The sequence below is a fragment of the Microcebus murinus genome, chromosome X, assembly GCF_040939455.1.
Source record: "Microcebus murinus isolate Inina chromosome X, M.murinus_Inina_mat1.0, whole genome shotgun sequence".
NCBI lineage: Eukaryota > Metazoa > Chordata > Mammalia > Primates > Cheirogaleidae > Microcebus > Microcebus murinus.
The window spans coordinates 22,439,133-22,455,462 of NC_134136.1; the positions used below are offsets into that span (position 1 = coordinate 22,439,133).

At 35.9% G+C, this 16,330-nt stretch overlaps 1 protein-coding gene and 1 non-coding gene across 2 annotated transcripts in view; one reads left to right on the plus strand and one right to left on the minus strand.

Annotated features, from left to right (window-relative positions):
* Positions 1–16,330, plus strand: part of PCDH11X (protocadherin 11 X-linked) — an 859,890-nt gene that overhangs the window by 778,863 nt on the left and 64,697 nt on the right. The window lies entirely within an intron of this gene.
* Positions 1,714–1,832, minus strand: LOC142866052 (5S ribosomal RNA). The gene has a single exon (XR_012916123.1). It is a non-coding gene; the product is annotated as a 5S ribosomal RNA (ribosomal RNA).

The following is a 16,330-nucleotide window of genomic DNA, read 5'->3' on the forward strand; positions in this document are numbered from 1 at the left end:
TTTATTTTTTATTTCAGCATATTATGGGGGTACAAATGCTTAGGTTACATATAAATATTGCCTTTGCCCACCCATGTCAGAGATTCAAGCATGTACATCACCCAGACAGTGCTCACCACACCCATTATGTGTGTATATACCCATCTCCTCCTCCCCCCCATCTGCCTGACACCCAATGAATGTTACTACTATATGTGCACTTAAGTGTTGATCAGTTAATACCAATTTGATGGTGACTACAATTGGTGCTTGTTTTTCCATTTTTGTGATACTTCACTTAGTAGAATGGGCTCCAGCTTTATGCAGGATAATACAAGAAGCGCTAGATCACCATTGTTTTTTGTGGCTCATTAGAATTCCATGGTATACATGTAGCCCATTTTATTAATCCATGCATGCATTGATAGGCACTTGGGTCGTTTCCACATCTTTGCAATTCTGAATTTTGCTGCTATAAACATTTGAGTGCAGGTGTCTTTTTTATAGAATATCTTTTTTTCCTTTGGGTAGATGCCCAGCAATTGGGATTACTGGATCAAATGGTAGTTCTACTTGTAGCTCTACAAAGTATCTCCATATTACACTCAACAGAGATTGTACTAGTTTGCAGCCCCACCACAGTGTATGACTGTTCCTACCTGTCTGCATCTACACAACATTTATTATTTGGGACTTTTTTTTTTATTATTTCGGCATATTATGGGGGTACAGGTATTAAGGTTTCAATAAATGCCCAATTCCCCACTCCCCCCACAAGTCTGAGTCTCCATCATTACCATCCCCCAGATGGTGCACATCTCACTCATTATGTATGTATATACCCGCCCCCCTCCCCCTCCCACCTGCCCAATACCCTATTACTGTAGTACCTATGTGACCACTTAGGTGCTGTTCAGTTAATACCAATTTGCTGGTGCTTGTTTTTCCATTCTTGGGAAACTTCACTTAATAGTATGGGTTCCAGCTCTAACCAGGAAAATATAAGATGTGCTATGTCACCATTGTTTCTTAGAGCTGAATAGTACTCCATGGTATACATATACCACATTTTATTAATCCATTCTTGGATTGATGGACACTTGGGCTGTCTCCACAGACTTGCAATTATGAATTGTGCTGCTATAAACATTAGAGTGCAGGTGTCTTTTTTGTAGAGTGTCATTGGATCTTTTGGGTAGATGCCCAGCAATGGGATTGCTGGATCAAATGGTAGAATCACTTGTATCACTTTAAGATATCTCCATATTGCTTTCCAAAGAGGTTGAACTAGTTTGCAGTCCCACCAGCAGTGTAGGAGTGTTCCTCTCTCTCCGCAACCACGACAGCACTTATTGTTTAGAGATTTTTGGATAAAGGCCATTCTCACTGGGGTTAAGTGATATCTCATTGTGGTTTTTTTTTTTTTTTTTTTTTTTTGAGACAGAGTCTCGCTTTGTTGCCCAGGCTAGAGTGAGTGCCGTGGCGTCAGTCTAGCTCACAGCAACCTCAAACTCCTGGGCTCGAGTGATCCTTCTGCCTCAGCCTCCCGGGTAGCTGGGACTACAGGCATGCGCCACCATGCCCGGCTAATTTTTTATATATATATCAGTTGACCAATTAATTTCTTTCTATTTATAGTAGAGACGGGGTCTCACTCTTGCTCAGGCTGGTTTTGAACTCCTGACCTTGAGCAATCCGCCCGCCTCGGCCTCCCAAGAGCTAGGATTACAGGCAAGCCTACAGCACCCGGTATTCCCAGGCGGTCTCCCATCCAAGTACTAACCAGGCCCGACCCTGCTTAGCTTCCGAGATCAGACGAGATCGGGCGCGTTCAGGGTGGTGTGGCCATAGACCTCATTGTGGTTTTGATTTGCATTTCCCTGATGATTAGAGATGTTGAGCATTTTTTCATATGTTTGTTGGCCATTCTTCTGTCTTCTTTAGAAAAGTTTCTGTTCAAGTCCTTGGCCCACTTTTTAATGGGGTTATTTGATTTTTTCTTCCTGATTTTCGTGAGTTCTAAGTATATTCTAGTTATCAGTCCCTTTTCGGATGCATAGGATGCAAAAATTTTCTCCCATTCTGTAGGTTGTCTGTTTACTTTCATGACTATTTCTTTGGCTGTGCAGAAGCTTTGTAGTTTGATCATGTCCCATTTATTTATTTTTGTTCCTGCTGTGATTGCCTTTGGGGACCTCTTCATAAACTCTTTGTCCAGGCCAATGTCTAGGAGAGTGTTTCCAACTTTTGCCTCTAGAGTTCTAATAGTTTCATACTAGGTTTAAGTCTGTTATCCAGCATGAGTTGGTTTTTGTGAGAGGTGAAAGGTGTGGGTCCTGTTTTAGCCTTCTACAGGTGGCTATCCAGTTTTCCCAGCACCATTTATTGAAAAGAGATTCTTTTCCCCAGCATATATTTTTGTCTGCTTTGTCAAAGATTAGATGGGTATATGAGGATAGTTTTATATCAGGATTCTCACATCTGTTCCACTGGTCAATATTCCTATTTTTGTGCCAGTACCATATTGATTTAATCACTACAGCTTCGTAGTACAGTTTGATATCTGGCATATTAATACCTCCCATTTTGTTTTTGTTGCCTAGAATTGCTCTTGATATTCGGGGTCTTCTTTGGTTCCATACGAAGCATAAAATTATTTTTTCTATATCTGTAAAGAATGCTGATGGGATTTTAATAAGTATTGCATTGAATCTGTAGATCAGTTTGGGTAGTATAGACATTTTGATGATATTCAGTCTACCTATCCACGAGCATGGTATGGATTTCCATCTGTTTACATCCTCTGCTATTTCCTTCCTCAGTGTTTCATAGTTCTCCCTGTAGAGGTCTTTTACCTCCTTGGTTAAGTATATTCCTAGGTACTTTAATTTCTTTGTTGCTATTGTGAAGGGAATTGAGTCTTTGATTTTGTTCTCAATTAGATTGTTGTTGGCATATATGAATGCCTCTGATTTCTGTGTATTGATTTTGTATCCTGAGACTTTACTAAATTCATTGATCAATTCCAGGAGTTTCTTGGTTGAATCTTTAAAACAGGGAAGCTATTCAGGAGATTAATAAAACAAAAAGTTGGTTCTTTGAAAAAATAAACAAAATTGACACACCATTGGCTAAGCTAACAAAAAGCAGAAAAGAGAAATCTCTAATAAGCTCCATCAGGAACAAAAAAGGAGATATCACAACTGATCCCAAAGAGATACAAGATACAATTTATGAATACTACAAAAATCTTTATGCACACAAACTGGAAAATGTGGAGGAAATGGACAAATTTCTAGAAACACACAGCCTCCCTAGGCTCAACCAGGAAGAAATAGATTCCCTGAACAGACCAATCTCAACAGCTGAAATAGAAACAGCAATTAAAAATCTCCCTAAAAAGAAAAGTCCCGGTCCAGATGGCTTCACACCTGAATTTTACCATACTTACAAAGAAGAACTAGTACCTATCTTGCAGAAACTATTCCACAACATCGAGAAGAACGGAAACCTCCCCGACACCTTTTATGAAGCAAATATTACTCTGATACCAAAACCAGAAAAGGATGCAACAAAAAAAGAAAACTAAAGACCAATATTCCTAATGAATATAGATGCAAAAATTCTCAACATAATCTTAGCTAACCGAATCCAGACACTTCTCAAAAAAATAATCCACCACGACCAAGTGGGCTTCATCCCAGGGATGCAGGGATGGTTCAACATACATAAATCTATAAATGCAATTCATAACATAAACAGAAGCAAAAACAAAGACCACATGATTCTTTCAATAGATGCAGAAAAAGCTTTTGACAAAATTCAACACCCTTTCATGATACGAACACTGAAGAAAATAGGCATAGAAGGGACATACCTAAAAATGATACAAGCCATATATGACAGACCCATAGCCAACATCATACTGAATGGGGAAAGATTGAAATCATTCCCACTTAGAACTGGAACCAGACAAGGCTGCCCACTATCTCCACTTCTGTTCAACATAGTGCTGGAATTCTTGGCTACAGCAATCAGACAGGAAAATGGAATCAAAGGTATCCAAATAGGGGCAGAAGAGATCAAACTTTCACTGTTTGCTGATGATATGATATTGTATCTATTTGGGCCTTTTTGATAAAGGCCATTCTCATGGGAGATAAGTGATGTCTCATTGTGGTTTAGATTTGCATTTCCCTGATGATTGGAGATGTTGAGCATATTTTCATATGTTTGTTGGCCATTATTCTATCTTCTGAAACATTTCTGTTCATGTCCTGTTGTCACTTGTTCATAGGGTTGATTTTTTCTTGCTAATATTCTTGTATTTTATAAAGATTCTAGTTATTAGAACTTTACTGAATGTGTAGCATGCAAATATTTTCTCCCATTCTGTGTGCTGTCTGTTTGCTCTTGTAATAGTTTCTTTTGCTGTGCAGAAGCTATTTAATATTTTCAGGTTCCATTTACTTATTTTTGTTGTTGCTGTCATTGCCTTTGTAGTATTCTTTATAAATTCTTTGCCTAGGTCAATGTCTATAAGAGTTTTTCCAACATTTTCTTCTAGAATTCTTATAGTTTCATGCCTTAGATTTAAGTATTTTAACCACTGTGAGTTGAGTTTTGTGAGACATGAAAGGTGTGGATAATGTTTCAGTCTTCTACTTGTGACTATCTGATTTTCCCAGCACCATTTATTGAATAAGGATTCTATTCCCCAGTGTATGCTTTTGTCTGCCTTGTCAAAGATTAGATGGCTATATGAGGATGGTTTTATATCTGGGTTTTCAGTTCTGTTCCATTGGTCTATGTCTCTGTTCTTGTGCCTGTGAAATGCTGTTTTAGTTATTATAGCCTTATAGTGTAGCTTGAAGTCTGGTAAATTGATGCCTCACAATTTTTTCTTTTTGCTTAAGATTGCTTTTGTTATATGGGATCTTTTCTGGTGCCATATGAGGGAAAGAATTATTTTTTTTAGATCAGCAAAAAATGATGTTTATATTTTAATAGGGATTCCATCGAATCTGTAAATCACTTTGGATAGTACAGACATTCAACAATGTTGATTCTGCCAACCCTTGAGTGTGATATGGTTTTCCACCTGTTTACATCCTCTGGTATTTCCTTCTTTAGAGTATCATAGTTCTCCCTGGAGAGGTCTTTTACCTCCTTAGTTAAATATATTACTAGATATTTTATCTTCTTTGTTGCTATTGTGAAGGGTATTGAGTCTTTGATTTGGTTTTCAATTTGAGTGTCAGTTGCATATAGGAATGCTATTTATTTTCTGTATATTGATTTTGTAACCTGAGACTTTGCTGAATTTGTTTATTAATTCCAGTAGTATCATGGAAGAATCTTTGGGGTTTTCTATATATAAGATCATATTATCAGCAAAGAGCAAAATTTTACCTCTTTTGCCTCCATTCGGATGCCCTTGATTTCCTTCTTTTGTCTGATTATTCTGCTAGGACTTTCAGCACTAAGTAGGTCTGGTAAAATTTGGGTGTGAAACCATCTAGTCTGGGACTTTTCAGGTTAGGAAGGCTTTTTATTACTGCTGCTTTAATTTTGGTACTTGATATAGAAGCAGTGACAACGGGCACCTTATGGTTACAGTTCTAAGTGGGAATGCTTTCAATTTTTACCTATTCAGTATGATGTTGGCTTTGGCTTTGTCATATATGGCTTTTGTCATTTTTAGGTAAGTCTCATATATGCCTATTTTGTTAAGTGTCCTTATAATAAAAGCATGCTGAATTTTGTCGAATGCTTTTTCTGCATCTATGGAGAGGATCATATGGTATTTGTTTCTACTTCTATCTGTGTCATGAATTCCATTTATTGATTTGCATAATTTGAACCATCCCTGCATCTCTGAGACAAAGTCTAGTTCCTCATTATGGATTATTTTTTTGATAAGTACCTGAATTCAGTTTGCTAAAATTTTGTTGAGAATTTTTGTATCTATATTCGTAATGGATATTGGTCTGTAGTTTTCTTTTCTTGTTGTGTCCTTTCCTGGTTTTGGTATCAGGATGATGTTGGCTTCATAAAATGTATTGGGAATGATTCCTTCCTACTAAATGATGTTGTGGAATAATTTCTGCAGAATAGGTACCAATTCTTCTTTGTAGATCTGGTAAAATTTGGGTGTGAAACCATCTGGTCTGGGACTTTTCAGGTTAGGAAGGCTTTTTATTACTGCTGCTTTAATTTTGGTACTTGATATTGCTCTGTTCATGAATTCTATTTCTTCCTGTTAGAGAACAGGGAGGCTGTGTGTTTCTAAGGATTTGTCCATTTTCTCCACTTTTTCAAGTTTATGTGCATAGAAGTTATTGTGGTATTTATGGATGATATTTTGTGTTTCTGTTGTATTAGTTGCAATTTCTCCTTTTTTATTCTAGGTGGAGCTTATTAGAGTTCTTTCTTTTCTGCTTCTCATTAATCTAGCAAGAGGCATGTCAATTTTGTTTATTTTTTCAAAGGTCCAACATTTCTTTTATTTATTTTCCTGATGGTTTTTTTTATATTGATTTTATTTATTTCTGCTCTGATCTTTGTTATTTCTTTTCTTCTTCTGGGTTTGCTCATTTCTTCTTCTTCTTGGTTTGCTCATTCTTTTTCAGTTCTTCAGATGATTCATTAGATTGTTGATTTGTGTATTTTTGGTCTTTTGGATGTAGGCATTTATGTAAACTAATTTTCTTCTCAGAACTGCATTAGCTGTGTCCCACAGATTTTGATAACTTATGTCTCCTTTATCATTTAGTTCAAAAAATCTTTTGATTTCCATCTTGATTTCCTCCTTAATGCAAGAATCATTCAGCAGAATGTTGTTTAGTTTCCATGACTTTGTTTATAGACAAGTGTTTCTATTGGAGTTGATTTCTAATTTTCTTCCACTGTAGGCTGAGAAGATGTATGGTGCAATATTTATTTTTTTAAATTAATTGAGACATGTTTTGTGGCCTAGGATATGGTCAATCTTAGAGAATGTCCCATGAGCTATGAGAAAAACATATATTCAGTTGTTTGGGAGTAGACTGTTCTGTAAATATCTGTGATGTCCATTTTTTCTAGAGTTCTGTTTAAATCCATTGGTTCTTTATTTATTTTCTGTTTGGAGGATCTGTTCTGTTCTGTCAGATGGGTGTTTAAGTCCCTGGCTATTATGGTGCTGTTGTTTATCATTTTGTTTAGATCAAGTTGGATTTGCTTTATGAATCTAGGTACATCTGAGTTAGGTGCATAAATATTTAGAATTGTTATGTCTTCTTGTTAAATTGTACCTTTCACCATTATATAGTGACCATCTTTGTCTTTCATTACTTTAGTTCATTTGAAAGCTAAGTTATCTGAAATCAAAATTGCTATACCAACTCTCTTTTGTCTTCCATTTGCATAAAATATTGTTTTTAAACCCTTGTCCTTGAGTCTGAATGTATCATTGTGGGTTATATGTGTTTCTTGAAGCCAGAAAATAGTTGGCTTGTGTATATTTATCCATTTGGCCAGCATATGTCTCTTTAGTGGGTAGTTCAGGCTATTCACATTTATTGAAATAATTGATAAGTGGGGCAGATTTCTGTTCATCCTGTTGATTTGAACTTTGTTGCTTTGTTTTTCTCTTGAGCCATTGTGATATGTAGTCTTTGATCTTTATTTTTGGGATGATTTTACATTGGTGATTGTTTAGTGTGCTGATCCATGTGTAACACTGGTCTGAGTACTTCTTAGAGGGCTGGTCTTGACATGAATTTCCTCAGTCTTTGCTTGTCCGAGAAGGTGTTTATTTCTCTTTTGTATAGGAAACTTAATTTTGTAGGGTGCAAGATTCTAGGATGGGCATAATTCTGTTTGAGAAGAGTGATAATAGGGCCCCAGTCCCTACTGGCTTGCAAGATCTCAGCTGAGAAATCCATAATTAGCCCTGTGGGTTTTTTTGTTTGTTTGTTTGTTTGTGTTTTTTTGTAGATTACCTGATTCCTTCACCTTAAAGCTTGTAGAAGGGCCTCTTCTGTGATTATTTTGGCCAGTCAGATGACTATGTGCCATGGTGTCTTCCTGTTTGCAAGGAATCTCCTAGGAATCCTTTGAGCTTCTTGTACCTGGATGTTAGATTTTTAGCAAGGCCAGATAAATTTTTCTCCATTATATCCTCAAATAGTTTATCCCACCCTTGCGTATTTTCTTCTTTTCCCTCAGGGATGCCTATAATTATCATTTTAGGCCTCTTCACATAATTCTACATTTCTTGTAGGCTTTGCTCTTTTCTCCTATTTCTCTGCTTTATCTCTCCAACTGACTTATTTAATCGAAAGTTGTTATCTTCAATCCCAGAGATTCTTTCTTCTGTTTGATCTACCCTATTCTTGAGGCTTTCGACTGTGTTTTATAATTACTTGAATAAATTCTTCATTTTCAGAAGTTCTGTTTGATTTCTCTTTAATAATTCAATTTATTTAGTGAATTGTTCTTCCACATTCTGGATTTTTTTTGTGTGTATGTATGTGTGGTTTCTTTGTGTTGGGTATGCATTATCTCTTGCATTTCATTGAGTTTTCTTACAATCCATGTTCAAAATTTATCTGTCATTTTAGTGCTCTGAGTTTGGTTGATATCAATTGTAGACAACTTGTGTTCCCTTTAGGGGTTTGTTTCTGTTTGATGCTTGATACTTCCAGAGTTCTTTTGCTGATTCCTTCCCATCTGGGGCAGCTGTTGCTTCTTACCTTTAGAGTTTCATTTAGCTAATGACAGCCCCAGTTTAGTCTCTCAGACAGTAGGTGATGTTTGTAGGTGAGATTCGACCATAACCTGTACGATGAGTCAGTAGATGCAGTAAAAGGGTGTGCAAATTGATCTCTCTGTCAGTAGGTGGCATTTGTTGGAAGGAGCAAGATGCAGTATTGTTTTTGGGTCCTGTAATCAGCTCTCATTCCTCTGGAGAGGTACCCTAGTGTCTCAGGTTCTGGTGGGGCCCTGGGACTTCCAAGTGTGTCCTTATTCTCCATCTAAGTGGGGGCAGGTTGGGGAGTGAGGTTGGGTGAAGCTGGGTTAGGTGAGCCTGCCCTCAAGATCCACAAATGCTGTTAGCAAGGGTCAAAGTTCTATTCTCTGCTTCTGGCCAAAACAGCCAGGGAGGGGCTGAAATGGCCCCACTCAGCCAAAAATCTGTGTGTGGGAGTGGGGCTGTCTGAGCCTTGCAGTCTGGTGCAGGTCTCACTCCTTTCCAGCTTTCCCTATTCTGCAGTTTCTCCCAGGCCTCTGCCAGCAGGCAAGACCTCAAGCAAGCACATCTCCCCTGACTGTGATGCAAGCTGGTAGGTTCCCTTCCCAGGATCACAGCCTGTGCTCAGAGCACAGCCCCACTCTGGGAGGAGGGTTGCCCCTCAAGCACGCTGTATCTAGTACCCACTCTGATCTGTCCCTGAAGGTACACACGCCTCACTAGACTCGATCACAAATATCCCTTCTGTGCCACTGGGCAATGCAATTGAGACCTGGGTGTATGGGATCTGGCCTGCAAGCCTGTCCCCTGGGGCCCCAGAGATCAATCCCTGACCCTGCCAGGGAGAAGAGTCCTGGTCTCCAGTCACCCATGGGGTGCCCAATCTAGATCAATGTCTCTCCACCTCAGGATTTGCCCAGGTCTGCTGGAGTAGCCAAGCAAGCAACACCTGGGAGGGCTGGTGGGTAGGGAGCTCACAGTTCGAGTACCCCTCAGTCTGCTGTGTGGCCCTAAAAGGAAAGGTCTTGTTCCTACAGATGCCTCTGGGTGGTAGCTAAATTGTCTCTCTCAGCAGCCATGGGTAGGAAAGGGGAGAATGAAGCAATATGGCACCTGTGATTCACTCGGGTCTGTTAGGCAGGATGTGCCCTGAGTGAGTTGGGAGCCTGGTTTCCTGTCTGCAAGAAGCTCATGGCTCACTGGCAGCAGCCTTCTCTGAGCTGTCATTGGCAAGTCTCTCTAGCATCTCAGGAGGCCACCAGCAGCCTGAGATGGCAGGGAAGGGAAATTTAACCACTCCACCCACCTTTGTCACTGTTCTTCAAGCCTCTTGGGGTTTCAACCCTGCTGATGCCTTTCTCCTTCCAGTTCTACTCCACGACTTCTTCCCATGTAGTTTCAGGCACCCTTTATTCTGACCTTCATCCAATTTAAGTTTGTATGACTGTTTTTTTTTTTTTTTTTCACTTTCATCTAAAATCTATCTTTCTTGCCGACACACTGTGGCTGGTGGTTTTTCTCATCTGCCATCTTGCCTCCTTCCAATAGATATATGTTTTAATTGTAGTAGAATCTATGGTGCCTTGAGAGGATCTGGTCTGCATTTTTCTATTTCAAGTTTTATTTCTATTTCATTATTTAGCTAATATATAAAGATTGGCTGCTGATGAGTACAGTGCTCATTCTCCCAGAGTGGGCAAGAGAAGTAGAGGGAGGATATCAGTAAGAAACTCTTTTAAGACTGAGATTATCAAATTAACCTAAATTTCTATTACACTTATTTTCTCCCTAAGAAATTAGATATATAATTGTATCTTTATTATTCAAATACTAGGAGTAGCTCTAACTCACCTCTAATTCCTAATGAAAATTGTCTTTACTAAATGCAGTATACAAATGGACACTATACTATCATTATCATCAACTAAGTTTATACTACACTTAAGCATACAAGAAACAAGACAGTAGAGACAAGATGTGTTTAGTTGGATTGATAAGAATAAATTAGGGAAGAAAAATGGAAGAAAGTATGCATATTAGGTTTAAGTAAAAAAAAACATTAAAAAGTGAAAAGATGTTCAGAATTGGATGCAGTGAGGTTTAAGAATATATTATATATTAATATAATGTAATATATATTAAATATATCCACATAACCATCTCAACTGCTGCAAAAAAAATCTGACACAATTCAATACACTTTCGTGATTAAACACTCAATTAACTAGATAAAAAAACTACCTCAACATCATAAATTCAATATATGAAAAACCCACAGCTAACATCATACCCAATGGTGAAAGGCTGAACTCCTTTCCTCTAAGATCAAGAACAAGATAAGGTTGCCTACTTTCACAACTTCTATTTCACATAGTGCTGGAATTCCTGGCTAGAACAATTAAGCAAGAAATAAAAGGTACCCAAATAAGAAAGGAAGAAGTAATGTCTTATATGCAGAAAATTGTACAGATTCCAGGAAAAAAATAAGATCTAATTAAAAAATTCAGCAAAGTTGCAGAATATGAAAATCAACATATAAAACTCAGTTGTGTTTCTATGTTCTGTGTTTCTATGTTTCTATGTTTCTATTCACTGACAATGAACAATCTGAGAAGAAAATTACAAAAAAAAAGAATATATTAAAGGGAACTCAGGATAAGTTGAGGAGTAATGTATCTAATAAGAATAAAGTTCAATTTCTTCATTTTTAAAAATTTTAAACATTGAGAACCAATTAAAACAGAACAGGGTGTTCAGAAGCCTTCAGAACTATATCATAGTCAAGATAAAATGCAAATGAAATGCCTTTGAGAGGGAAAAGAAAAAAGATAAATAATAGTAAAATATAACTATAATATTTGTGATGCTATCAAATACTTTTATATGTCTAATAAAAATTTCCTTGATAAATGTTTATTGAATGCTGTATACCAGGCCCTGATCTAGGTTGTTGAGTTCTATCGGAGGACACACCAGAAAAAAAAATGCACTGCCCTCTATGAACTTACATTTTAATAGTGAAAAGGAGATAATAAATAAAAGAAATAAGTAAATTTTATAATACATTAGAAGGCATTAAGTGCTATGGAAAATATTTGTGCAGAGGTAGGGGGATTGTGCTTTGAATTTTTTAGGAGCACATCAGATCATAATTGTAAATAGTGTTATCTTGCTGGGGTAGGCCTCTTAAAAAGGTGATAATTTTGCAAGACCTGAGGTTGGTGACCATATTTACTAATTGCACTATATAAATTTGATATTTCTTTGGTCTATGTAACTGGAAATAAATTATCTTGTTTTAGAACCTTTATCATCTGTAGTAGGCAAAAGGAAATTATGTCTCCGTCATCAGATTCTGATGTTAGAACTTTTATAACTGATTTGCAAACAAAGATGCTAATACTATATTTCCAAACTTTCCTGAACTTTTTAGAAGCTCCTTAAGACAAATAGTGTAATAGTTTACATAATATAATTATAAAGATTGTACATGCTTCTTAGAAGCTATTTTGTAGGACAGTAATGTTTAAAGAGAAAAACTTTAGCTAGTTTAAGTAGGTATTCCTTTATGAGAAATTTATTATTAATTGTTAATTGAATCTTTGGTCAAAAGACTACAGTGCAGATATCTTTTCATTATTAAGCTGTGTAGCAAATGTCAAATTCCTGTTAAGCAAAAATATTAAGATATACAAAAATGATGACAACTCTTGAGATTTATAGTGAATAATACTAATATGACGCCTTGCAATTTTGTGAAGATAAAGATTTATATTATGATAGCTATCATAGTTTCCACATTCGTATTAGTTGGATTATAGAAGGAGTGTGATTTATTTATATTAACAACAGACTGTGTTAGGAATCTTTGTTAAATAGTGTTATGTGAATATTTTTATTTGTTCAGATAATTTGAGAAAAAAATTAAGTACTGCTATTGAGGTGAATTGGTGGGACTATCGAAATTCTTTGTTGAAACTAGTAAACAATCACATTCTATTTTTCTATATTTTTAAAAATGTGTGATGCACACCATTTGGGGAATGGACACGCCTGAAGCTCTGACTCTGGGGGGAAAGGGAGGAAAGGCAACACACGTAACCTAAACATTTGTACCCCCATAAAATGCTGAAATAAAAGAAAATTTTTAAAAAATGCGACACAGCTGCTTTAACTTTACTACTAATGAGATCCATTGAGATGAAACTTTTCTGGGAGAATTAACATTAACATAAGGATTATGAGGAGCAAAAGCTCACTAGAGAAAGAACATATCAAACCCTATAAAACAAACTACTTTATAGTAACTGAATATCAAGTTAAAAAGACAAACTCTGGAAAGTATCTTATTCACTCAGCCAATGCAAAAGCCTTGAGAAAGAAAGTGAGCCTATTAAAATCCTTTTTCAGTTCCATACACAACAGTTTTGTGCTAGAAAAGAATTGAGAAGATATTTTTGTGAACTTAAGGTCATTCTATTTAAATTAATGTAATGTTCTCAAATGTGTATCCTGTTATTCTATTCCTATCTTTGCCTCAATTTCTAATTAACTAATATCTTATTCTACAATCTAATTTAATTTACATCTTCATATTTTTATTTATTGAAACTAAATTACCCTATGGGAATTATACACCAACAATACAAGACAAAATTTTGTGGCACATGTATAATTCCCATTGCAATTTTATTTGAACACAGTCAGACTTGTACTGAACATCTGTAGTAAAAATAATATGTGGCTTGGTGTCAGATACATTTGTAGGTCTTCTTGTCATTCTTGTGATGGTGCTTATTATTCACATGCAAAGCCGTTTTTAAATATGAAACCTTCAGTGTTTCATTGTTTCTCAGATTTTTTAAAATTAATTTATTTATTTTTTCCCAAATTCTGTGGGTACAAATATTGTTAGGGTTACATATCTTGCCCCTGCCCCCCTCCCCACCCCGCTCTGCCAGAGCTTTTTTCTCAGATTTTTTCTAAGCTTTTTACTTCTTTTAAAAAAGATTTTTAAAAAGGAATGAGTTAAAAAAAAGAATAACTACCCCTTTTCACCATGAAAAGGTTATATAATGTTACACTTAAAATTATTTTAATACATACGTTTTCTTTTTTATTTTATTTTTTTAATTTCAGCATACTATGGGGGTACAAATGTTAAGGTTACATATATTTTCCTTGCGTCCCTCCCCTCTCGAGTTAGAGCTTCAAGTGTGTCCATCCCCCAGATGGTACACATCACACTCATTAGGTATGTGTATACCCATACCCTCTTCCCCCTTCCCATCTGCCCGACGCCCGATAAATGTTATTTCTATATGCACACTTAGGTGTTAAGCAGTGAAATCGATTCACTGGTGATTACATATGGTGTTTATTTTTCCATTCTTGGGATACTTCACTTAGTAGAACAGGTTCCAGCTCTATCCAGGAAAATACAAGAGGAGCTATATCCCCGTTGTTTATTATAGCTGAATAGTACTCCATGGTATACATATACATTTTATTAATCCACTCATGTAATTCAACATTTGGGTTGTTTCCACAACTTTGCAATTGTGAATTGTGTTGCTATAAACATTCGAGTGCAGATGTCTTTTTTATAGAATGTCTTTTGTTCTTTTGGGTAGATGCACAGTAATGGGATTGCTGCATCAAATGGTAGATATACTTGTATCTCTTTAGGGTATCTCCATATTGCTAATACATACGTTTTCTAGTTCACACAATTCTCATGTATTTACCTCTTCCTTAGAGAGATATAAGTTTATTTTAAATGTGTTTTACATAATTATATTGTATAGTGTATTACCATACTACATAATTATGATGACATATGTAAATGTAATTAAATTTAGCTTAAAATAATTGAATAAAGTGAAATTCAACACCTATTCCATGTAATTGTCCTTTTTCTAATGACTATTTTAGCATTGCAGAGATAAATCCCCCATTTGAAAGAATTCATTAATATCAATTTTGCATCGATATTAGGACCTCTGAATATATCATTGCTCATTAGGAGATAAAGAAGCTCTGTGAGTTGCCTGCAGTTCTGCCTACAAATACAAATCTTAATTCCAATAATTTATAAACTTTTATTTTGACTTTAAAAGTTTTCTGTATTATCATATTATATATTACATTGTTGGAATGATAGGTCTTTCAAAATGTCCATGAATTACAATAAAATTACAATACAAATGTTTTTATAATATTTTTATTTATTTAGAGCTTACAATAAAAGACAAAGTTTTGTGGGAGTAACAGTACTACATTATCAATGTATGTTTCTTAAAAACGAATCTAGAAGAAGAGAATGATTTGAATTCAACTAATATATGAGATACATAAAATTCTCCTTTTAGAAGAAAGAATAAAACATTATTTTCTGTGAAAGTAGGCAAAATAACTTCAAAAAATGAAATATTTTTTACCATTAAAAAAAGATTGTCATTTCTTTTCTGGTGACTCGTGTACTATGAAAAATCTAAAGCCTCTCTAGTGGGAGAAATCTACAAAGTTCAATGCAGTTCTAATAAAAAGAATACATGATCTTTTTAAAAAATACAATAAAGAAAATATCATTTTAGTCTCTTGAGAGCCATTTTCTAGATATTTCATAGTATAGAAGAAAAATGAAATGTTTCAACCAATTCTCTTATTAATGATCCTGAACAGGATTATTCATCATAAGACATCAAGATTCCTCAGCACACAATTTCATCTTTCAAAAAAAGTGCTTCTTTATCTGGATTATAAAACTACTCACTTCCACCTCTCCATTTAGAATTCAAGGAACTCGTGAGATTATCTTATTTCTACAACTATTTAAAAGGGTTATGTTTCTTTTTTAAAACAATATTCTAAAATCACTACTCAGTGTAATGTCTCCTGAATATCAGGACACACTGCAATACTTGATCCATCGACAATAATATGCAATCTTTAAAAAGTTGGCTTTTGGGCCGGGCGTGGTGGCTCACGCCTGTAATCCTAGCTCTCTGGGAGGCCGAGGCGGGCCGATTGCTCGAGGTCAGGAGTTCGAAACCAGCCTGAGCAAGAGCGAGACCCCGTCTCTACTATAAATAGAAAGAAATTAATTGGCCAACTAATATATATATACAAAAAATTAGCCGGGCATGGTGGTGAATGCCTGTAGTCCCAGCTACTTGGGAGGCTGAGGCAGGAGGATTGCTTGAGCCAGGAGTTTGAGGTTGCTGTGAGCTAGACTGACGCCACGGCACTTACTCTAGCCTGGGCAATAAAGTGAGACTCTGTCTCAAAAAAAAATAAATAAATAAATAAAATAAAAAGTTGGCTTTTAATAACTCTTGAAAGTATGTTTTTAAATATTATCATGATTTCCTACAGATACATGTAAATTCTCAAATCCTGATTGAAGGCAGTTATTACACGAAGTTCACTTGCATAATATCAAGATGATTTATAGTTTTTAACATGACATTAAATTATTACTCAAATCAACATTTTTGGCCCAACTATTCTAAGAGAATAGACATGTTAAGAATACACATGGTACAAGACATTGTTTTCAATCCTACCTTTCTCATAGTCCCTGCTAATCAGAAAGTAGAAAGAATTCTCTAG